Raw genomic sequence first — 23,443 nt, forward strand, 5'->3', positions numbered from 1 at the left:
ATTCAGGTGTTGGCCCAGTGCGTCCCATCCTACACTTTCACCACACGGAACCAGACAGGGACTTGAAACTAAGGTGTCCCACTGGATGAGGACAGGTGTCAATGCAGTGGGGGTCAAAAAAAAAGAAACCTCAAGAGAGTCTATGCAGAAGTCATACTTGTTGATCCAATAGGAGAAAAAATGGTTGGTAGAGTTGTTCAGGCCAGAGACTACAAGCAGGGAAGGTGAGAGCCAACCAAGGCTGTCACCATGATGGTTTATTTCATTTGCATGGAGGCTTAGTTTTGAAATAGAGCAATTTTACTTTTTAAAAATCAAGATTTAGACATTCTGATTCCCACCATCTTCTGGAGCTCTAAAAAGTGCTGAGCTCCAGCCAGGACCTAAGCTCTCTAAGTGCCCCCACTCCTGACCGTGACCTGCCTGAACTGGGTCCTGTTTTCTTCACTTCAAACATTGACAGTGTTCACCTGTCCCTGCATGCAACAAATCCCAACACATCTGAAAAGGGCTGCTTCCAGGCATCACACCTTGAGAGTAGTGTGTTGCAAAGTGTGGCCCCCAGACTAGCAGCATCAACCTCACCAGGGAGGTCAACACAACTTTCCAGGAACTCTGGGCTTGAGGACTTAAGGGCTAAGCATTGTGTTCTAATGAACCCTTCAAGCAATTCCAATTCACTTTCAAGTTTGAAAATAGCTCCAGGGAAACAAAAGCACAGGATAGGCCTAGCTTTTCTCCTGAGCCAGATCCGCCAGGACTCTACAGCACGGCCCTGATGCCACAGAGGTTTGACCCAATAATCCTACATTGCATTGATCTAATTCCTGTTATTAATATAAACTTGAGGCTTTGCCTATTTTAATCCCTGCATAATCCTCCTAGCACGCGATGCGGTGAAATGAAGCCACATCCACAGAAATGTGACAAGGGAAAACCAACAGGGCTAAAAAATGAAGTATGTGTCAAGTCCCCAAAGAAGTTCATTACCTGAAGGACACGTTACCCCTTTCTCTTCCCATGAGTCAGCACAGTCGGTAGTCATTCCTAATTGGTTTAAGGCTTACCATGAAATATTAGGATGCCACAGCATGTGATGACACAGCTGTATTCCTGAGGGGGATGGCTTAAACAAAGCTGTGTACACTGGAGACAGGTGGAGACAAAGGGAGCAGGTGGAAATGGGTTGTAAATATACTGTAACTTAAAAAATAATGGCGTGTTTTTTCCCTGCAGGATTCGGAAGCTTTGTCACTAATTAAATATTGAAACTACAAAAGGAGAAATAGAGTTTTGTGGCTCTTAGGATAGGGGGTATAGATGTAAATATTCTGCTATTAACTGCAATTTCACTTGAAAAATACAGGTCTCATCTTGGAGCATTGAGCTGTAGGTGCAGGAACTGAGAAGATGATAGAATTCAGGAAAATATTAGCAGCTAATGGTGATGCTCTCTTTAATTTAGGTCTTAAGGGAACTTGGGGTTGGCCATTCTAAGGGGATAGTTTTTCAAGCTTAGATAATCAATGAGCCTTTTAAACAAAATAGTAGATTCACTGTAATAAGAATTGAACCAAAATCACATCACACAGGCATAAAGGCTGCTGCCAAATGCACAGAAATAAGTAGATAATGTGCTTGGAATCCTTGGGTGGTTCACTCCAGAGTGTAGTCATTGAATCATTTATGGTCTCTTAGTGGAGAGGGAACACTACAGCATGGATTCAGTCTTGGCTGTGGTGCAGCAACATCTACAATTCTATGAAAAGAAGAGGCTTCTGGAATCACAGACTCTTGAGCACATAGAGTTGCATGGGCATTTCAAACTCAACTTGGCCAACTTCCCAGCATGCTTATGCTTTTCCTCATTTACTCACCTCGGGAAGGACTTTGGGAAGGCAGGGACAGATCTTGTAGTTGAGTCCTTTGTAGCAGTTCCAGTTTGTTCACTGGAAATCTGGCTCCTTACAACTCAGGGCTCTCTTCTGTTTGCAGACTAATACAACACAGTCATTTTCCCTTCCTTTCTTGTGACCCTCCAGTGACTGGACTTGGAGACTTCTGACCAAATTTCCATATTTTTTCCCAGTTTTCAAATCACAGTTGCACCTGTAAAAATGTCTTCCATGATTTCTTCCTCAAGTTTTGATTTAGAGCAACATCCCCATAGGTTCACGTGTGTAAACATTTGCCAAATGGGAGACACTGCTTAAGGTGGCCACAGAGTGCCCATGCAGGATCACTGGAATCCCTTGCATTCCTGCTCTGAGACAGTGCTTACAGGCTCTCCTGGCCTTGACTTTGACAGGTGTTTGTTTTTGGGTTGTTTGTTTGTTTATAATACTGAACTGAGTCTACCTGAGTGGGTTGGTTTGCGTATGAGACCATGAAAGTCAGAGCATCCTCTGGCACCTCCGGCTGCATTCATGTTCCCACAATTTTCAAGTCCAAACCGTGGCCTTACACATCCTCTCTCCACATCCAGTTCACAGAGAGATGCCAACAGCAAAAATGGTACAGGTGATTGGAAGGTACAATTAGGATGGTTACAAAGCCTATTCTGTCTTCTTCCAGAAAAACAACACAGATTTGATGTTGTAAGATACTGGTAGAAGGAGCAAAGGAATTACCAAGAATCTCAAGAAAATAAATACGGCATCAGCACTGAGGCCTCAGTACAACTTAAAAGAGAAACAAAAAAAGAACCAGGGAGGAGCACAGATTAAGGACAGAAGTTCCACTCAGGAAAACTGTGTGAGCACAGAGCTACTTCCCCAAGTAGGACAAGCGAGGCTAGAGCAGGAGTGGGTGGTGAGCCACCACCCGTAATTGCTGAGTGAGTGTGCCAACTTCAGTACCCCGTCAGAGCAAGCTGTTGGTATGACAAGTCCTGGATGACAGATACTTGTCAATGGTGATTATAACCACGGTGAAGAAAGCTCAGCCTCTTCTGTTTGGACTCTGCTGATGTTGCTGGTAGTAAGAGGGTATTGAAGGTGGAGTCCATCAGAGTTGGAAGCCAAATGCAATAGTCAAATTTATAGAAAAATATCAGAAGTTGGGACTAAAACGCAAAGATGAAGAGGCAGCACAAACACAGCATTGGGGGAGCCTCTTTTGCAGAGAGGTAAAGTCAGTTGTCTGAAGTCGAGAGTAAGTAGAGAGGAAAGCACTTGGAGGTGGTCTTTGAATTCTTCCCTGCCAAAAGATAGCTCCTGTGCTTAACTCGCTCCCAACAATTGACCAGCCACAAGCACGGCCCTACTGAATGTTGGGAAACAACAATCACACATGGTAGAGTGCACGTCCCAACTACATTCACGTGCATTCTGTGTACACACAGACACCACATCCACATGCAACAGAATCAGATGGTCCCTAGCTCAGTGACTAGGTGTGCACTGGCAAAAATACAACACCATCATTTTTAAGGCAGATTTGACAGAGAGATGAAGATATAGAGAGGTCTTCCATCCACTGCTTTACTCCACAGATAGCCACAGATGTGACAGCTGAGCTGATCTGAATCCAGGAGCCAGAAGCTTCTTCTAGGTCTGTCACATGGGTGCAAGATCCCAAGGCTTTGGCATTCTCCACTGCATTCCCTGACCACAAGCAGGAAGCTGGATGGGAAGTAGAGCAGCTGGGACATGAACTGGCACCTATGGGATATTGATGCCACGGGGCACATTAGTGTGCTGCACTACCACACTGGTCCCACGAAGCCATCTTGATTTGCACCGAAGAGTCTTAGCCTCTCTTTCCCTCACTCCTCTTTGAGACGGAATATCACTTTCTCTCTCTCAAGCCTGCTGCCGAAGGGTTCATTCACACTGGACATCACACGTGGCTCAAGTTAGAGTACATACAAAGCAAGGGGTTAAGAGAATGGCTTTTCTGCTCTGTATCATCCCATTCCCCTTCCTGGGTCAAGCTTGGGATCTTAATAATGATGTAGGATGAAGCAGAGCCTGATGCCCCCAGATCTGCCCAGTGAACAACTGAGAAGTAGAGGAACTTGTCCGAGTCACGCAACAGCTGAGTCGCAGAACCAGAACCTCTGTGTGGGTATCGCCAAGATCCTTCCCCGCCTCTCCATCCTCCCTCCCTCCTCTACACCTCCTCTGCCCCACTGCCTTGCTCCTTTTCTCTACACCTCCTTCCGCTCTCTTTGTTATGCGTAATTCTCCTTGTTCTTGTCTAACTACAATTTCTTTAAGGAAAATGCCAGGCAATGTAAAAATCCAGTTGTGAAGTTCTAAAAGAACTATGAATTCAAACTATTCCCATATGAGTCAAAAATTCCAATGTGAGTTAAAAATAACATTGTTAATACCTAATGTCAACTTTCATTCTCCAGCCCAACATCTACTGATGCAATGAATGAAACTTTTGAAGCCTCCCTAGGGCAGTTATCCGCTGGTCCAAATGTCTGTGAGATGAAAAAAAATTGCTCTACATATTCTAAACAAATTTGTTAAACCAGCTTCCCTTTTTTCTACTGAATCCAAATTTCCATTGGGCCATGCTGGAAAATCCAAGTCCTTTGTTTGTTTTGGGTGTGTGTACATGTCACTCAACATTTGCTTCATCATCAAATGTCCTGTTGCTCGGCCAACCGGAAGCTTTAGTGTATGCTAATGCATGACAGTCACCTCTAAATTACATTTTGACTCCTAGTTTCTTTAGCTATGTACCAGTTAATTCCAACTGATATGAGCATTTCTGATTCAATCAACTTGAGGGACCTGGCAGTGGCATATGTTCTTTGTATACATCCGTAATTTAATATTTTAGAATATAAAATATACCATATATATACATACATGTATGTGTATGTTATAAATTATAATAAAATAGGTATTGCAAGTTCATAACCCTGATAAAAAAATATAACAACCATGACCTAACCAGCAAAACTTTCTAAGAGATAGCTACTATTGGGCCCAGTGCGGTGGCGCAAGTGATTAAGGTCCTTGCCTTGCACACCCGGGATCCCATATGGGCGCCAGTTCTATCCCAGCAGCCCTGCTTCCCTTCCAGCTCCCTGCCTGTGGCCCGGGAAAGCAGTCGAGGACGGCCCAAGGCTTTGGGACCCTGCATCCGCGTGGGAGACCTGGAAGAGGCTCCTGGCTTTGGATCGGCATAGCATCGGCCATTGCGCTCACTTGGGGAGTGAATCACCGGACGGAAGATCTTCCTCTCTGTCTCTCCTCTCTGTATATCCACCTTTCCAATAAAAAATAATAAAAATAAATCTTTTAAAAAAAGATAGCTACTATTTTTAATTTTGCATTTATCAACCTTTCCCTTTAATATTTTTAAAAAGCTATATATTGTTGCAGTTTTGTTTGAGCTTTATAAAAGCACTACCTAGACTGAAATCAACATTTGTAACCTATCTCCTGATTTTCACTGTGCCCCTATGCTCAATCATGTTGGGGCAAGCCACTGTTTGCTTTTCATTGATGCATAGTATTCAATTGTGTGTTTACTTCCTAATTCACTTATCTGTCCCCCTGCCAACGAACGATACTTCACTTATAATTTGGCTACAGGCATCCTCGTACACATCTCCTGGAGCGCCATATGTAACATCTCTGGGATCTATTTAGGAGAAGCATTGATAGACCAAGTTATATGTGACTGTTCAACCTTCATAGTAGCAGATTGCTTTCAAAAGTGATTAAGTACTTAGATCAGATCACACTTTTATTATCCTAGTATCCTAGGAAGATTGTTGTTCAACTGCCTCTCCATATTTCAGTGATTGGATCTACTTGGTACATGAAGATATTTCATAATGTTCTACAATGTCTTTAATGCATTAGAAGCTGAGTATGTTCTCTTACATATAATCACTATTTGTATTTCTTCTAAGAAATTCCTAGCTTAATCTTTTTCAAAAGGAACAAGAGATTTGTTGTTGCCAAAAAGCTCACATTTGGAAAACATCATCTTCCCACCTATGTGTCCATCTGGATGGTCAGCCACACGATCCTGCCCTAATTTCTTCTCCCTGGGCCGTGGGAGTCAAGACAGTAAGCAGCTACACAATCGAGGAGGCTGGGGCCCTGTTGAGTGTTAACATTTGGAATAGTCACCCAGACAGGCCATCCGGACCCACTTCCTTGGAGTTGGCAAAAATGACACATAATTGATAACATGGACACAATGTTGAGTGATGTGGTAGATCAATAGCCATCCTCCCTGGATGCACAGAGGAACCTCAAGTCCAAAGTAAAGACATGGTCCACAAGCAGAAGCAACAGACCTACAGACAGAGAAGAGTCCTGGAGACATGGCTTAAATTCCTGGATTTCACTGCTTGAGGACACTCTTGGCTTTCAACCAAGTGGAGCCAAAAAGTTTTTGCTTTTGGACTAACTAGAAGTCAGATTCCTATTGCTTGCATCTAACAAGGAAAGCACCTGCAGCCTGAAGAAAAATACTGCCAAAGTTAAAGCTAAATATTCTGCTTCACTTCGGGTCCAGAAGCTCACACACAACATTGGAATTAAGTTTATAACAACAACCAACATTGTAGAGCATTTTATAGTCTATAAAAAAACTCTCTTGTGCATTATTTAAAGTGAAACTCCTTATAATTCTGTAGTTAGAGGGGATGGTAGATTGTTATTATCCAAATTTCACACAAATTTCACAATTTCTCAAGGTCTGAGTCAGCTTCTGGAATTCCTATCCTTTAATCACTATCCATTTCCAATAACTCAGAACTATTCAGATAAATTAAAGAGTCACAAATTCACCTTGCAGTCACAGAAAGGCAATAGAGCAAGAGGTGGGAAAAGCGAGTGAATGAACTTTATGCGTTCCAACCATAAACTAATTTTTCACATTATTGGACATCTTTCGATGCAACATTCTTCTGCACTTTCATCTACTTGGAAACATTGGGAAAAGTAAAATATTTGGCTCCTGGATTTGAAAAAGAAAGTGTTTCCAAAGGTCATGTATTTACTTGGGAGAACAACTGCCAAGACTATTGTGGAATCATCATTATTAACCAGATTATGGATTTTTGTTGGGGAGAAACACATGCTGTACGCATAACACCTCCTTAATAATAGCACCAGTGATTCCTAAGGTTGGGCCCAGGGAGAGAGAAAGGAGGGCAAGAGAGTCCATCGATATATGTGGTATCTCCCAGCAGTGCATATGGTAGTGTTCATTTTGAAGGAGAGAAACCTTATCAAGTTTCAGGATTTTACACTCAGGGAGCTTGAAAAAAAAAAGTAAGTCAATATGAGCCATTGGTGATATTTGTGAAAAGTCTACGTAGTTAGCATTGAAAGGTTCTTAATCAAAGAAGTGATATCCTAAAACAAAGAGAAAAGAAAAATCTAGACTCAGAAAAAACAGCAGGTGAATAATAAAGAAGCAAAGCTAAACTGCAGTGGGACAGTGCTTCCTGGGCCACATCTGAACCAAAGATTACAGGAGGATTTCAGCAATTTCTTCATGCAGAGGGGCCATTCACATCATATGCCTGTAAATACATTTATCTTTATTCAACTTTCTAGCAAACTATATCTTCATTGTCACTTTAACTTTTGTTGAACTTTCAGCTTCAGATCAAATATGCCCTTGATATTTTTCTATAGCTTGATCTCGGGGCCCAGTGAATTCCCAAGAATTACTGCTGTCAGAATTCTGGTGACCGCAGGGCTAGCCAAAAAGGCTGCCATCAATATCCATTAGATGCTTTGCCCAAGTTGGCTGCCCTGTCTAGAGTCATGTTCTAAGAGAGCACTACAGTTACCTTCAAGCCAATGAGCAATGAAGTAACCCGTTTCACCCTCCAAGTGCAAAGCTAGTGATGGGCACTCCAGAAGGATTGCATTGCCATCAAGTTCCTATGCTCAGGCCTCATGGGAGCCATGGTGCTCATTGCAGGGAGCCTCCTAAGGACCCATGTCCTGTTCAGGCCTCCCTCCAGTGAGGTGTAGAGTCGTGACTAAGTCCTGGCCTGTGAGTGTGTGAGTAGTAAACAGCAGTATGGTGTGACCCCCCCAGGGAATCTCACCAGAAAGAAGTTCCCTTCAATTTCTCTTCCTTCCTACAGCTGAACTGTGATACAATATGTTATGACTGAACGATAACAGGATATATGATCAGAGTCAGTAGAAATTGGTTTCCATCTTAGAACAGGGAACCACTAGGGCCACAGTTGAGGACATGCAAATACACAGCCAGAAGGAATATCAGTATCTGAAAATGTGTGTGGCTGACATCATCCCGGATCGTATCTCTGAACTTTAATGTATGAGATGGAAATAACCTTTTAACTTTATTGTCTGTTCACACAGACTATCATAACCACAGTTTCCTCAAGGAGTTGAAGGAGCATGCCAGCAGAGAGAAGAAACAGAATTCATAGCTGAGCTGTAACTGAACATATTGCTCCCCTTGCTTTCTGTGTGTACCTAAGCACCATCAATGACAAACGATAACCAGAGTGTTCTAACCAGAAACCTTCGTCTTCATGCAGCAACAATCTCAAAAGGAGCCAAAACCACACTTGGTCTTGAGATATTGATACCCTTACATCATCACCATGGTTGCACAAGATGAAGAAAGCGTACAGTCAATGACATTTTTGCTGTCAGAGGCCAAACAGTTTATTTGCTTTTAAGATCATTCACTTATTCACTGTTTCTGAATGATTACTTCATGATTCCTTAATGATTACTAAATGATTACTTCAAATCCATGGCCTCAGAAATCACTCAATAAAAGTCTCACATTTCTTGATTCTAAAATGTATTACAAAGCTACAGTAACTAAAACAGCGCGGTGTTAGCATAAGAAAAGATTATGCAGGCCAGCGCAAGTGAATAGAGAGATCGAGATAGATCTTTACATATACTGTCAAATGATTTTGGGCAAAGATAGCAAGGCCACCCAATGGTTAAAGGGCAATCTTTTCAACAAATAACGCCAGGAATAACAGACACACACAAGCACAACAGGAAGTGAATTCCATTTCTATGCTAGACTCACATAATGCTCTAAAGTTCTTGTATTTTTTCTATTCCTTTCTCTCTGAGTGGTCAAGTATGGAGGTTCTTAGTCAACAACCTACAAAGCATTACTTCTGCTTCCTGCTGAGTAACAATCCATGTTACTAATAATCTATTTTTCAGTTTCATTTGATTTTCAGGTTCAAATCTCTAGTATAACCTGTGTATTTTGAGCTCTTCAGGTTCTTAATCAAATTTTTTAGAAGTCATGGTGACTACAACATCTGGAGTTCTATCAGTTTTTGCTGTTTTTCTCTTAATTTTAATCATGTGGTCCTGTGGCTTGAAAATATAATTATTATTTAATGAATATTATTTTTTAAACTTTTAGAAATGTCAAATTATATCATTTTCCCCATGGACTGTTGGATCCTTCCACTTTTAATCAGATTAATTGATCTACCGTATTCTAATCAGAGACAAGTCTGTACCCAGTCTGTGTTGTGTCAAAGAAAGGCTCATTATTCTTCTTTTAAGGCACAGTACTTAAAAACAGCTTTCCACGTGACAGTCTTGGGTTTTCACCAGATCACTCCCTTACAATGAGTTCTGAATTCTAATCTTCAACTCTTGAGGCCATAAAGGGTGATTTAAAAAATACTCTGATTATATGTTTTTTACAGGATTTATGCTTAAATTTTTTGTCTCCTATTCCACATAGCCTTAGAATGCACCAACCTTGAGGGGAAAAAAAAAGACCCAGCTGCATCCTTGTGTGGTCTCCCCACTTACTTTCCAAACCTCCACTGACTTCTCTTACTCCCACCAACATCCCATCAATAGTGCAGGACCAGGACAAGCAGCCTCTTGCTTGTATCTAGAGCCAGCAATGCACCTGGTGGGAAAGGGCTACATTTCAGCTGGCGATGCGAGCTGAATGTCCTGTGTGTCTGTCTGCTAAGCTATCAATCTAATTCAGCATTCCCTTCACTCATCATACCTAACACCCCAGCCACACTGGTCTGCTCTGCCTCTTTCGGGGCTTGGCATACATGCCAGTTCTTCCCTTGTTTGTATTAGTCAAAAAGCTTCCCAGGAGGGTCTGGCATGGCCATAGGTCTCCTCAACTCGTCCCTTGTTTGGGGGCAGTCCCCATTATTTCTTAACTGAACAGCCTCAAAAAGCATCTCCATCCCTCTGTGATGATTCTCACATCTGTAAAACAGGGAAGGCAAGCAAAGCTTCGGATGCAGACTCAATTAGGGACTGTATTTTTAAATGTCTGCCTTTGCATGACTGTGGTTGTCTCTGTTCAAAAGCAAAGCAAGAAGGTGTATCCACAATAGTGAGATCTGCTCTTGTTTCTATGGCAATGTCCCACTTCCCTTTTCTCACTCCTCCTAAGCAGAGCTGGGAGGCAGCAGGAAGCTGTGTTTTAAGACACTGCCATGACTCACAGACAATCCCATCTCAACAAGAACCATGCCCCCTCTTCAGGCCATGAACACACTCCTGTCCCCAGCCATCTTTCCCAAAGCAAGCAGAAAAGATCCCGAGGAATGGGAATGCCTTGTGTTAATCCTTGATGAGCCGTGGATCCCTTAATTGCCCTCTCTTCTCCTGTGTGGTATCCGCTGTGTGTTCCTATTGTCCAAACTTGACTTCATATGGGATTATGCCAGCAAAACCACACAGCATCTTCAGATCCTTTTAGTGCAGCTGTGAACTTTGGAGTTACTCCTTCAGGGCATTCTTGTCGGATAAGGTTTAATTTATATTAAATTTTCTAAAGGGAACGGCAGAGTGGCCAGAGCAGGGTAACAAGACAGACAAGAGTCTATCTCTCATAAATTAATCAGCATGATCAGCTGCCTTTCTTGACCCTGTAAACTCTGTGAAATTAATACAAGTGGACAACTAAGGCCTGCCTGCCCCCCCAGCACAGTCTTGCAAGTTCACTTAAATGAGCCAAGTTTCCTTAAAGTTTTATAAGCCAGCTTTTAGAGCAGATCCTTTGTACTGATTATTGGTGACAGCGAGCATTACGGCAGCCAATGAACCTTACCGACTTACGACCCCCATATGGCCGAGCACCACTGTCAAGGGAAATATCAGAATCAATGCTTGTATATTACATTGAGGTCCTGACTTCTGAAAAAGCCCCCTACAGACCCTTCAGAATATGTCAGTGAAATAAACAGCTAATACGCCTAGACAGCCAGCCGACAATGGATAGCTACTACTGTTCATGTCACCACTTTTGAACCATCCCTACTCTTCCATAAAGTCCTTGTTTCCCAAAGAGGGAAAAAAAAGGAGAAAAAAATAACTTGCTTCCAGTTCTGCTGCACATTACTGTCTTCTTTTGGAGATAACGGTGTGAGTGGCTTTGCTGTGGGTGACGGGGACATGGTGCCATCTTCCTCCTTGACTAATGAGCTTGCATTAGCCAACAGTTACAGGTTCAGAGGACACAGGTACCATGCCTTCTCTACTGTAGCTCACACCTTGGGAGCCTTCTTTCACGGCACTAAAGCAGGCTGGGCTCAGAAACGCCTTGTCCTTGCTGGAATGAATCTTGTCACTGCTTCAGTTCTCACCTCTCTTATGTATACAGTCAGCAATTCTAGGCATGGATTTACTTTGTAAAACCATTTGTTTCTGTCAGGCTTAGGACTTTTACTACTTAGATGCTCTACCAAGCAGACAGGGAAAATCTATAATTATAATGATCAGCGAAGTATATTTTTTTATTTAAGTAGGAAAGGGACCTAAGGAATTTTACAGTGGAGGGAGGAAAGGATGTTTTCAACTGGATTTACTTCCATTTGAGCTGGAAGACGAAGAGCGTCATCACTCACTGGTTCACTCACCAAAGGTCCTTAGCAATCATGGTTATGCCAGGTCAAAGCAGGGACCAGGAACCCAGTCCAGGCGGGGTGGCAAGGATGCACCCATTGTCACCATCACCTGGCACCCCAGGACTCCCATTAACGGGAAGGTAGAATTGGAAGTGAGCCAGGAATTGGACTCAAGCACTCTCCCATGAAATGCAGGTGTCCCAGATGGCATTTATGGCCCTAAGCACTCACCATCAACATGCTGCAGTGAGGGGCAGGAGAGCATTTTTGTTTCTCATTTAGATGATCAAAGCACATGACATCTCATGAAACAACGAACGCTGAGACCTCCAATGATCCTCGATCGCCCTCTCGCTGTTTTCTTGTCCTTTCTCCCACAGCCCCTCACGGGTTTCCCTCTGGTACAGTAACCTTTCCAAAGTATGGCAAGCTACAGAACTGGGCTGTGCACTCAAACCACCTGAGCAAACCTGACCAGAATTCAATACAAAGGCAGACTTGCTAAAGGGTAATCAGCAGGCAATGAAAACATCTAGCCCCACCCCTGCCCCTGTGAGTTCAATCAATGTCTTATTTAGGGCACAAGGGTGATTCAGATCAATTCAAGCATTTGTTAGGGAGCAGGCACTACTGGATTCTTCTCAAAGGAACTTGTTTCAACCAGTTCTAGGGCTGACTTGCCTTCAGCATTTTCTAAAGAAATTATGCCCCTCAGATGCCCAATGACTGCACGAGAATAGCTGAGGGAGGCACCTGCCCACAGGACTGTGAAGGATATGGTGTCCTGCTGCGAGACCCAGGGTAACAGAGGAAGGTGAACCTCAGGCAGCTCACGGGCCAAACCGGGAGAGCATCAGTATGGAAGGTTCACAAGGTGCAATGTCAGACAAGGCTGGTAGAGAAAAGAGAAGGAATCCCAGCAAAGTGGCAAGTCCTCTTGTCTCCAAAGGCACCACACTAAGCCCTCAGCAGCCTGTCTGTAGCTAGGTTGCCTGAAGGCAGGGAATAGAGCCAGGCAAGCACACGCACATTCACTAGAGAGCAAACAGGTGGGTTCCACATGCATGGATTTCACCACGTGTAGACAGAAGATACTCAGAAAAAAAACATAGGAATGAATGTCTGGGCTAAACGTCTAGACATTAAGACACAGGCTGAGATGCCTATATCCCACAATAGTATGCCTGTGTTTGCTACTTGGTTCCAGCTTCTGAGTCTAATTTCTGACCAGTGCAGACTCCAGGAGGTGGCACTGATGGCTCAGGTGGGTGTACCACTGCTACCCAAATGGGAGACCTGGATTCAGTTCCTAGTTCCTGGCTGTAGCATGGCCCAGTCCCAGCCACTGTGTACATTTGACCTGGAGTCAGTCTGTCTCACTCATTCTCTTTTCCTCTTAAAAAATGAATGCATGAACGCTCAGATTGCCTCTCTCCACAAAGCTCACCCTTTCTCCTTCCAACAGCTCAGAGTTATCCAGCTTCATATCATCCTCTCATCCTCCACATCACATGTCAGATGGCACTCCAATATTTCTGCTTAAGCCTGCACAGTCACGAGGCAGTCAGCCTCCAGGGTGGTCACTTAATTTTGTCTTTGTTTATACTGAAGCCAGCACAGGGTCACGCACATCATAGGGTCTCAGCATCTGTACAAGTGAATGAAAACCAAGCGATTCGTTCTGGAGGAAGGGCTTTGTCACTGCTCAAACGTGTTATACTTATCACAGAAGCACAGTACTCGCTCCTACATTTCCCGTTCCATCCTCCTCCCCACACAGCATTTATCCTTTTTTCTGCTGCCTGCAGAAGCCTCTGGAGCCTGACAGAACATCCATCACCTCACAGCTCGAGTGGAGCACTTTCTACAGAGGAAACCTGGTGTGGCCTGCAGAACTGCTTCATCCTCTCCAGGATGGGGAGAGGCATGGTTGGAAAGGAAAGCAGCTGGGGCGCCCGCCAGCATTCCTGCCCTGTCTGGGCTGGGGAGGGAACCGCTGCACCATCTCTCGCTCTAGAACCTTCTCTGCTTCTTCTTTCCCTTCTAACTTCAGAGAGGAGTGAGCAACGCCCTGGAGAACCAACCAGCTCATTACAGAATGAGCATACTCTCCCAATGCTACTCAAGCCAGGGTCAAGGGCCCCTGCACCCGAAGGACTGGTATCAGACTCTCAAAATGCAAAAAGAGGAAAGAAAAGAAAAAACTCAAGGGTGCAGGTTTCAGTGTCTGAATTACTTAGCATCCCACCTAAAAGAAGAACAGCCATGCTTCAAATGTTCCTCAGAATTAAGGAAGATTCAGAGAATGGCCGTGTCCACAGGGAAACATTTGTGCAAGGGGTAGGCATGTGCTATAGCAGGAAAAGCCGCAGCCTGAGACACCAGCTTCCCATTTGGGCACTGATCCATGTCCCAGCTGTTCTACTTGTGATCCAAATCCCTGTTAATGTGCCTGGGAAAGCAGCCTAACATGGCCCAAATGCTAAGACTCCAGTCACACACGTAACAGGCCCAGGAGAAGCTCCTGGCCTTAGGCCACTGGGGTCACCTGGTGAGTGAGCCAGCAGGGTAGACGGAAGGTCTTGTCTCACTCTCCGTCACCCACCAGCTCTGCCTTTCAAATAAACTTAAAAATGAAAAGTTGGTGCAAACCATCAGTGTCAGATACTCAAATCACCATTGCTAGTTGCGAACTGAGACACAGTAGACAAAATCCAGTCAGTTTCCAAGGTCACAGATGGGAGACCATGGAGCCAGCAGCCAGAGACAAGTCACAAATAGCTATGCCCTTCCTCAGCTCAGTGCTGTCAGTGGCTGTTAGCCGAAGACTTTGACAAACAGTGTCTGTCAGAGGTCACCCTCACAGGCCAAGGGCAGGACCTCTGTGGTCAGGTGGGTCTTGATTCAAGTCGTAGGTCCATCTTGACAAGCTGAGACTTGCTAGCTGTAACTGGACTTCTCACACGTGGCTCTGCCACAGGTATGACATGTGTTATCTAACGTCTACTTCAATTACATCATTAACCTGAAGCTCATTAAATCCAAAAGTGACCATGAACATGTTATGCCTATCGGTTTTATCCAACATCTCTTGGTCATTCTGCTAGCCCACAGAATGGTTCAGCTCCATTTAAAGGAATATCTTATCCCTGTTTCTTTTTTTTTCATCCCTGTTGTGTTTTTTTCTAAATTTAATAGTTCCTGAATCAGGGGGAGATGCCCTCTTTCCAATATTCTCAATAGAATTATATATAAAACAGGAGAAACCTAGGGGCGGTGTGATTATTTTCACTTATCCTTTTCACTAAACACCACGGGGGAGGAGGGTATACACACCAGCCTGGAGCACTACAGTACAGTGAGAGCTGGAAAAGGGGACAGGTAGACCTTCTCATTGGAATCTCAGGGCTGATGCAGACACGGATTGCTTCTCAAAAAAGAAACCATTGCAGGAAAGTTGGAAGTCAAAGACCTGAACGTGTATTCATTAAAACTCTCCACAACCATCTGTGAAATCCCAAGAAAACCTTTACCTACCAGGAGCGTGCACAACATGCACCTTGACGGGCCTGGCGGGCCTGGCGTGGTGGCGCAGTGGTTAAGGTCCTCGCTTTGCACGACCGGGATCCCATATGGGCGCTGGTTCTATCCCCGGCAGCCCTGCTTCCCTTCCAGCTCTCTGCCTGTGGCCAAGGAAAGCAGTCGAGGATGGCCCAAAGCTTTGGGACCCTGCACCCACGTGGGAGACCCGGAAGAGGCTCCTGGCTTCGGACTGGCATAGCATCGGCTGTTGCGCTCACTTGGGGAGTGAATCATCGGATAGAAGATCTTCCTCTCTGTCTCTCCTCTCTGTATATCTGCCTTTCCAATAAAAAAATAATAAAAAATAAATCTTAAAAAAAAAATGCACCTTGACAAACAGCCACCTACGATGTCATGAATCGTCAGTTTCTGCATTTGCCGTCCAATCTGTCAGAACAGAATTTCCCCACTGTGTACTTAGCAAATTCACACAGGCCTTGGATAACCTGCTCCAGGATTGCTTAGTGGATGGCCACAGTCAGTCCGTTGCTGTCTTTTCCCCACTCCACTTTATCATGGACCTCGCGTAACTTTTTTTTTTTCCTGTCTGTCTTCCACTGGACACAAGCCTGTTCAGCTGGCCTTCACCGAGCACAGTGGCTGTGACGCAACAGATGACCAATGAGGGAACAGCCTGTGATGCTGACTCATAGGCATGGCAGAAGCCGCAGCAGAAGGGACTGGTGGTCTGGACAGCGGTGGCAACGCAGGCTGAGCAGCAGCCCAATACCCTCACAGGTCCCCTGTGCTGTAAACAAAAGCTCTCTGAGACAATGACAGCACCACGATTTCTGTCCTAACTATGGGGTTGCTAGTAGGACTATTTGTTGCTGTGGGGAACTCTAGGGAGAACATATTTAAAGCAAAACATGTAAAGGACTTAATTTGAAACATGCTAAAGATTGGAATGCCCGCCAACAGTCTCTCAAGTAGGCCATCAGCTCTCCTAGCATAGAATGGCCTGTGCACGCCTATGATCAAATGTAGAAACACAGCTCGAAGACACAGCATGTAGAAGGTACTTAAGTTGGAGACTAGCTTTTTAAAAATCACCAGTTAAGAAATTTTATGAAAAAAAAAAAGATATGAGAACCAAGGACTACTCGTGAATTCCTACCTGTTTAAAGAAAGAACCTTAATTTGACACATTCAGACTCATGACACATTACGTAAATGAATATCCACTTTTTGTGGGATAGATACATAGGTTATTGATTTTTAAATTATTTTTATGCTGCTATTTATTGGACATTTTCTCTTGGATTATAATTGATAATGATTTTTATAATGTAGCTTACAAAGAAAAACTATAGCTTCGTTCCAATAAATTATATATAATTTTCTCATATATTGTCATAGTTTAATCACAAATACATATTTACTCATGCTAAATTCACAGGCCAGAATAAGCAGGCACATGATTTTCTGATACCATCTAAATATTATCAATCCATTAATTTGCCCCTAACTGCATTCATACTCCCATACTTAAAATACAACGCTCTGTAGTATCTCACTTAAATATATATTATTTGTTTATCTGAAAAGCAAAAGTGACAAGGGGGCAGGTGAATATAGAGAAAGGGAACTCTTCCAACCACTGGTTCACTCCCCAAATGGCTACAACAGCTGCAGCTGGGCCAGTCCGAAGCCAGGAGCCAGGAGCTTCATTCGGATCTCCCACGCAGGTGCAGGAGGACAAGCACTTGGGCCATTCTTTGCTGCCTTGGCAAGCATTTTAACGGGGAACTAGATCCAAAGTGGGGTGGCCAGGTGTAGAACAGATGCCTACAATGGGTGCCAATGCCACGTGCAGCGGCCTTACCTGCTACACACAGTGCCAATCCATACCACCTCCTTCCATACCACCTCCTTCCTCAGTTTTTGTTATGATGTTTTGTTTTATTTTTGTGCACTTCACTTTGAGCATCGAAGGCTTGTCAAGGGGACACTTTCCTTAGGGTGGGCGCTTGGCCTGCTGCTGAAGAGGTCTCAGCGGAGCATTTGGGTTCAACCCCAGCCCTGGCTGTCAAGTCTGGCTCTCTTCTAACACAGAACCTGGAGGCACCAGAGATGCGGAAGCATGAGGACAGACACAGATCCCCACTCCCTGCCCACAGCCTTCCCACCTGCCAGTAACAAGTCCAGGCCACTAGGAGAAGGCCAGTAATCCCTGTGGTTGACAAAGGCACAGATGAATCTTCATGGTTTCTATGAGATAAAACAGAAGTTAATGCCTCTGCCTCCAGGGATGCGACAGACAACCTTTATCCAGACCAGAGGAAGGCTTCCTTACTGCCGGAGAATGGACAAAATCAAAACCCTCTTCCCCCAGCTAGGGCCAAGAAACAGCCTTGGGCTCAGGGTCTGACATGCAAAGCGGAGATTTGGACATGGGGTTAAGGGGGGTTATTATACCTCTCCACTCAAAGCTAACTACAAATCCAAAAGGCACCGCACTGGTAAATGATCGACTTAGTTATTCTGGAGGGGAGGGGAGGGTCCATTCTTAGATTCCCAGTGTTGGAAATATTCCTACTATGCCCTATTTCAAGCCAAATATGACATCATCAAACATGGTGTGTAAGCAGCAATTCAAAAAGTGAACCCAAAACAGACCCTGCCACCCTGCACTACCCTGGCTCTAGATTAACTAGAATAACTGTTTATCCAGCATTACCGTAAATCCCGTAGGTCTCAGCCCCTTGGGGCCCACTTACCTAAGTAAGCTCAGGTTCAAACCCTGAGCTCTGCCAATGCCCTGTGCCATTTAGCCCAGTGACCCTACAGCCCTAACTGCCAATCCCTGACCCTGCACTCTCCACACCCACCTCTAGGCTATAAAGGTGTCTCTTCCCTTTGTTTCTCTCTCTTTCTCTCTCTGCTCCCACTTTCTTCCTGCCCCACAGCTATTTCTTCCACTGAAATAAAGACCAAAGTGTGACGGCTGACTTATTGTGTCTGACGCCTTGGGTTTGTGGAAAAAAGGCTGGCAGTGTGGGTAAGAGGATCACACAGGTGGCCCCCATGAGTGCATACAAGACAACTTAGCACAGCACCAAGTACTGTGTGGGGTTCCCAGGGGTTCCTTCCACACTCCCGCTGTGCCTGCCGTGTGCAGCAGCTGGGCAGTAACGCAGAAGTGGGAGCACTGAGAAAAACCCTTCAAGCACCGAGGTACACATCTGCATCAGTATTGACCTCTAGGCTACATTTCTCATGGCTTTATCATTTAAAATATAATTTTCAGTTTGTTTAGTAATCATAGAATGATAGCTTAAGAACCACTATGCAACAATAAACAGTATTTTTTTAGAGGAGAGAGCCTTTAAATTTTAAGACTTAGGACATATCAATAAATTATAATACTTGGCACTTAGCTGGAACCTGATTCCAACCAAACTACAAAATAATGAGAAAACAGAAGAAACTAGAATCCTTTCTATTTGATTGCGCTAAATAATGCTTTGACACATTACATGTAATCTTTATATTAGGTATGTTCTAGAAGGAGTTCTCATAACTTTCAGATACATGCCAATTTTTTTTACAGATGAAATGTCTGAAAATTGCTTCCAAATACTGACAAGGGGTGGGGAGAATAACAAGTATGGGGCAAGTGACACTGGCCCTGAGTAATGTCGCTGAAAAACATGGGGATGCTCTTCCCATGGTAAAGAAACTAGACTCACGTCCACTGACTAGCAGGGATTCCACACTGCATTACGACAGAGACGAACAAACCGGAGAAATGTGCAGGCAACACACACACCCAGCGGGCTGTCAGGTACCACTTACTAAGCACCCACAGAGACACAGAAGGGCCCTGGATCCAGACTCAGAGATGAAGCCCTGTGCACGGCACTGGAACTGTAAGGCCAATACCCCCTTGTCTCTAGCACAGCCTCCGTGCACACAGAAGATGGCCCAAGGAGTTGAGTCCCTGCCATCCACATGGGAGACTGATAATGTTCCCGGCTCCTTGCCTCAGTCTGGCCCAGCGCTGGCCATTGCAGCCATCTAGACTGGGTAAGCCAGAAGATCAAAGCCACCCTCTACCCCTCTGCCACCCTCCTTCCTTCTTCCCCCCCCCCCCCCCCCATTTCTCTTTCTCTCTCATTCTGCCTTTCAAATAAATAAATAATTTTTAAAAAATGAAGGAACGCTTTGGGGCCAGAGATGCTCCTCCAGGAGCATCGTTCCTAATCGTGAATTGTGTGTGGTTCAGAGCACTGCTGCTGAGACGATGACATGACATAGTGCATGTAAAGCTTCGTGTGTCCTGAATGTTCGGAACAAGGGCCTTTAGTAGCATGACCGCAGGACTACGAGTTCATTCAGAGGCAAGATAGGCACTGACTGGACAAAAGAAGTGCTGTGTTAGGAGGAATATTCACCCCACCTACTCCATTGGAAACACTGCCCCTTGCTCAATGCCTGTGGTGAAACAGCTTGGTGCCCTCACATGTCCTTGGCTAGTCTCCAACTCTGCATGGCTGTGGAGTAGGGTCCTCATCCTACCCAATCCAAAAAGAGAAAATGCCTCCCCAACAAAGTTATCAGAGCAGAAGCACATGGGAGCCTGGGATCTGGTCTGGTCTTGCAAGAAACTGCGCAGAAATGCCACATGGATATGTAGCAACTCTCCCCCCACCCTTTTTTTTTTTAAATTAAAATCAAAGCCTTCACTTGTGAAGGTAGATGACACCCCAACATATCTGTGCTCACCCAACTATGTCACATCCACAGGGCAAATGCAAAAAGCAACCCACTGGATGCCGGAGTCCTCTATTCCAGGAACGGGAATGCTTCCCTTTCCTTTTGCCAGGAGCTGCTGAGTGCGCCTCCTGCGGCCAGGAACCAGGAACACAACCTAGGTCTCCCACAGTGGTGGAAGCCAGACTGTCCAGTTGTCACTGCAAGGTCCACATCAGCAGGAAGCTGACTTCAGGAGCCGGAGCCGGGGATCAAACCCAGGGCCTCCAACGTGGGATGCAGATGACTTAACTGAGAAGGCAGAATCTGAGCTGTACACATTCCAACCGTCCGATAGTAACAGGGCCTTCCCCACCTGAACCCTTCGCATAGGATGTGCCTTCTTCCACTCTACATGACCACCCGCAGGGAGTCTAAGATAAAAGAACCTGGATATGAAGCTTGAGGGCGGGCAGCAGTCCTCTTCTCTCCCTTTTTTCCTCCATCCCTTTTTCCCGGTGGCAGTCACCTAGGAACCAGATGGAGCAGCCCTGAGTAGTTCAGCACAGCTGGCTGGGGCGGGGTGCCCTGTGGGATTCCTTGGTTCACAGCACCCTGATCAAGCACAGAGAAACAAACCCTCATGGAATTACATTTACAATCCAGGAAAGAAAAATCCATCAATTCATGTGAAACCTCACTGGACAAAAGTATTCTGTTCTTTTGAACTTAATGGGCAACATATGTACATGAGAAAAAGCAGACAACGTATTTAAGTGACCTTAGAGATTTCAGCATTAAAAATGGAGGAGTTAACTTTGACTTTTTAGCTTCCCAATTGAAACATGCTTTTTATAGGAAAGTGGAGATCTTTACTAAGCATGCAGAATTTCAAAGTTCATGAACACTTTAAACATCTACCAACAGTCCCATCTAGAACTGCTGTGTGGAAAGGGAACAGGGAGAGCACGCGGTATGCTTGGAGTTGGGTTCGGGCCCTGCCGCCTCCAGACTCAGGCTGTTCCGGCCCCGCAGCATTTCAAAGTCTGAGACAAGCAGAGGGGACTTTGCGCAACGCTGTGAGCAGCACTTCTGCTTCTGAGTATACAACTGTGGTGGCAAGCACCTGCTCCAACAGACGTGTCTGGACTTGCTGTGCTCCTCTACAGAAAATCACCACCTCTCTGAGCAGCTGCACTCGGGGAATGCCTGCATCGTGGGAATAGTGGAGAAGATTAAACAAAAACACAATGCAGGGCATTCTGCAAAACCCCAGCTTAGGTCACTAACGACACTGTCTTGCTTTCAGCAGAGGCCATAAGACCAGCCATCTAAGCTTTGTCCCAATTTCAACTATGATGTCCTCTATAAATGTTCTTAGTTACGTTACTTCTTTCTCTGAATATGTATGCATGTGTGTATGCATGTTTTGGAAAGCCAAAGAGACAAAGACAGAGAAGAGTGAAAGTGAGAGACCTTCAACCAGTTGGTTCACCCTACAAATGGCCACAATGGCCAGAAAGGGCCAGATTAAACCCAGGAACAGGAACACCATGCCAGACTCCCACAGGAATGACAGGGCCCCAAGCACCAGGGCACTCTTCTTGTGCCACCCGAGGCACATTTATAGGAAACTTGATCTGAAGTGGAGCAGCTAGGACTCAAACCAGCACCACAATATGGAACACCAGAATTCTACGTGTTGCCTTATTCGGATGTACTTCAACACTGGCCAGTAATTAGCTATTCTCTATTTTTTTTAACAACATGGGGGCCAACATCTCTGCATCTTACAAAACTTTCAAAACCTGGATAAAAACAATGTGTGATCATTGTACTCCTAGATTATTCTACTCTGGTTATTGGCAATCATTAAACCTAAGAAGGCCAAGAAACAACACACAACAGAAAAATCTAGTAGTCTGGGAAAATATGGTTGCCTGCCTAGGGGCTTGCACTGCGACACATCAGTTAAGCCACAGCCTGCATTGCCGGCACCCCAGAAGTGCTCCCCATAAGCAGTCCCAGCTGCTCTACTTTTGATCCAGTTCCCTGTTAGTTCACCTAAGGAAGCAGCAGAGGATTGGCCAAGTCCTTAGGCCCTTGTACTCACATGGGAGATTCAGAAGAAGTTCCTGGCTTCTCACTTTGGCCTGGCACAGCCCCAATCATTGCAACCACTTAGGGAGTGAACTAGCAGGTGGAAGATCTCTCTTCCTGTCTCTCCCATTTGTGATCACAGTGTCCATTCAAAAATTGATGATCTATTATAAGCCAAATAATCCTACATCAAGATAAACATTTTCATTCTAAATTCAATAACGTGACGATCTTTAAATAGCTCTTCTTCGTTCTTCCCCTATAGAAGCCATCTCAAGGCAAGCTCAGAGCTCCACTCTTGTGACCCTTCTCTTAAACAATCACTTGATAGCATGTTAGCCTCCAGTGCTCTCAGAAACAGGAGACCACCTCGCCCTGGCCTTGTCCTGGACTCCAGGAGGCCCTCTCCCTTACCCAGACTCTGCCTTGGGTTGTGTTGCTCACCAGAGCAGCACACAGAGCTGTGCACTCAAAGGGCTCTGTTCTGCTCTCTGCTATGGCCCTGGTGGAAACTCGCTTCCAGAGTAATGGGTTCTTTCCTTTCTCATATAGTTGGGAAAGAAAAGCTCTCTTCCCAGGGCTGGCAGTTGGGGAGGGGGGCTCCTCTTTGATGTTCAGAGTTGCATTTGTGATTCACAAGCCTCCTTGCCCCCTAGAGTAATTTCAAATTCAAAGAGAAACTTGCATTAGGGTTTTGCCTACTTTTGTGTGCCTTTTGGAGGAAGGAGAAACGTTTTTAATAATGATCAAACACATGCATAAAGCCACTATAATGAGCTAATTCTGTGCCAGGCAATACAAGTGCCGCACGCTTCACATTTCCAGCCTTTCCCATTGTCACGGCCTAGATAACCATTTCTGAGTGATCAGTGAAATTATCTGTGCTTTTCCTCCACATGCGAACAGCCAGAGTATCGCCCACCTGAACTAGATGAGGAAATGTTTAAAAGAACCAGCCTCCTGACACAGCCAAATCAAGGTTTAGTAAGCACCTAGAGGAAGGTTCAGGAAGCTGAGTCTTTCCTGGGAGGGAGCCGGGCTCAGTCTACACCACAAGCCTCCCAGGACTATGGTAGAGGTCACAGAGCAGCCCTCCTAACAAGTGAGGGTGTGCCAGGGGCTGGGCATGTGCAGTCAGTGCTCACTGGAGGAAGGCAACATGTGCCCTGTTTCAGGGAGACACGCAGAAACTATTCTGGCAACAGCTAGCCACAATTGCAG

This window comes from Ochotona curzoniae, unplaced genomic scaffold (genome assembly GCF_017591425.1).
Source record: "Ochotona curzoniae isolate NIBS_2020 unplaced genomic scaffold, NIBS_Ocur_1.0 scaffold_4701, whole genome shotgun sequence".
Lineage (NCBI taxonomy): Eukaryota > Metazoa > Chordata > Mammalia > Lagomorpha > Ochotonidae > Ochotona > Ochotona curzoniae.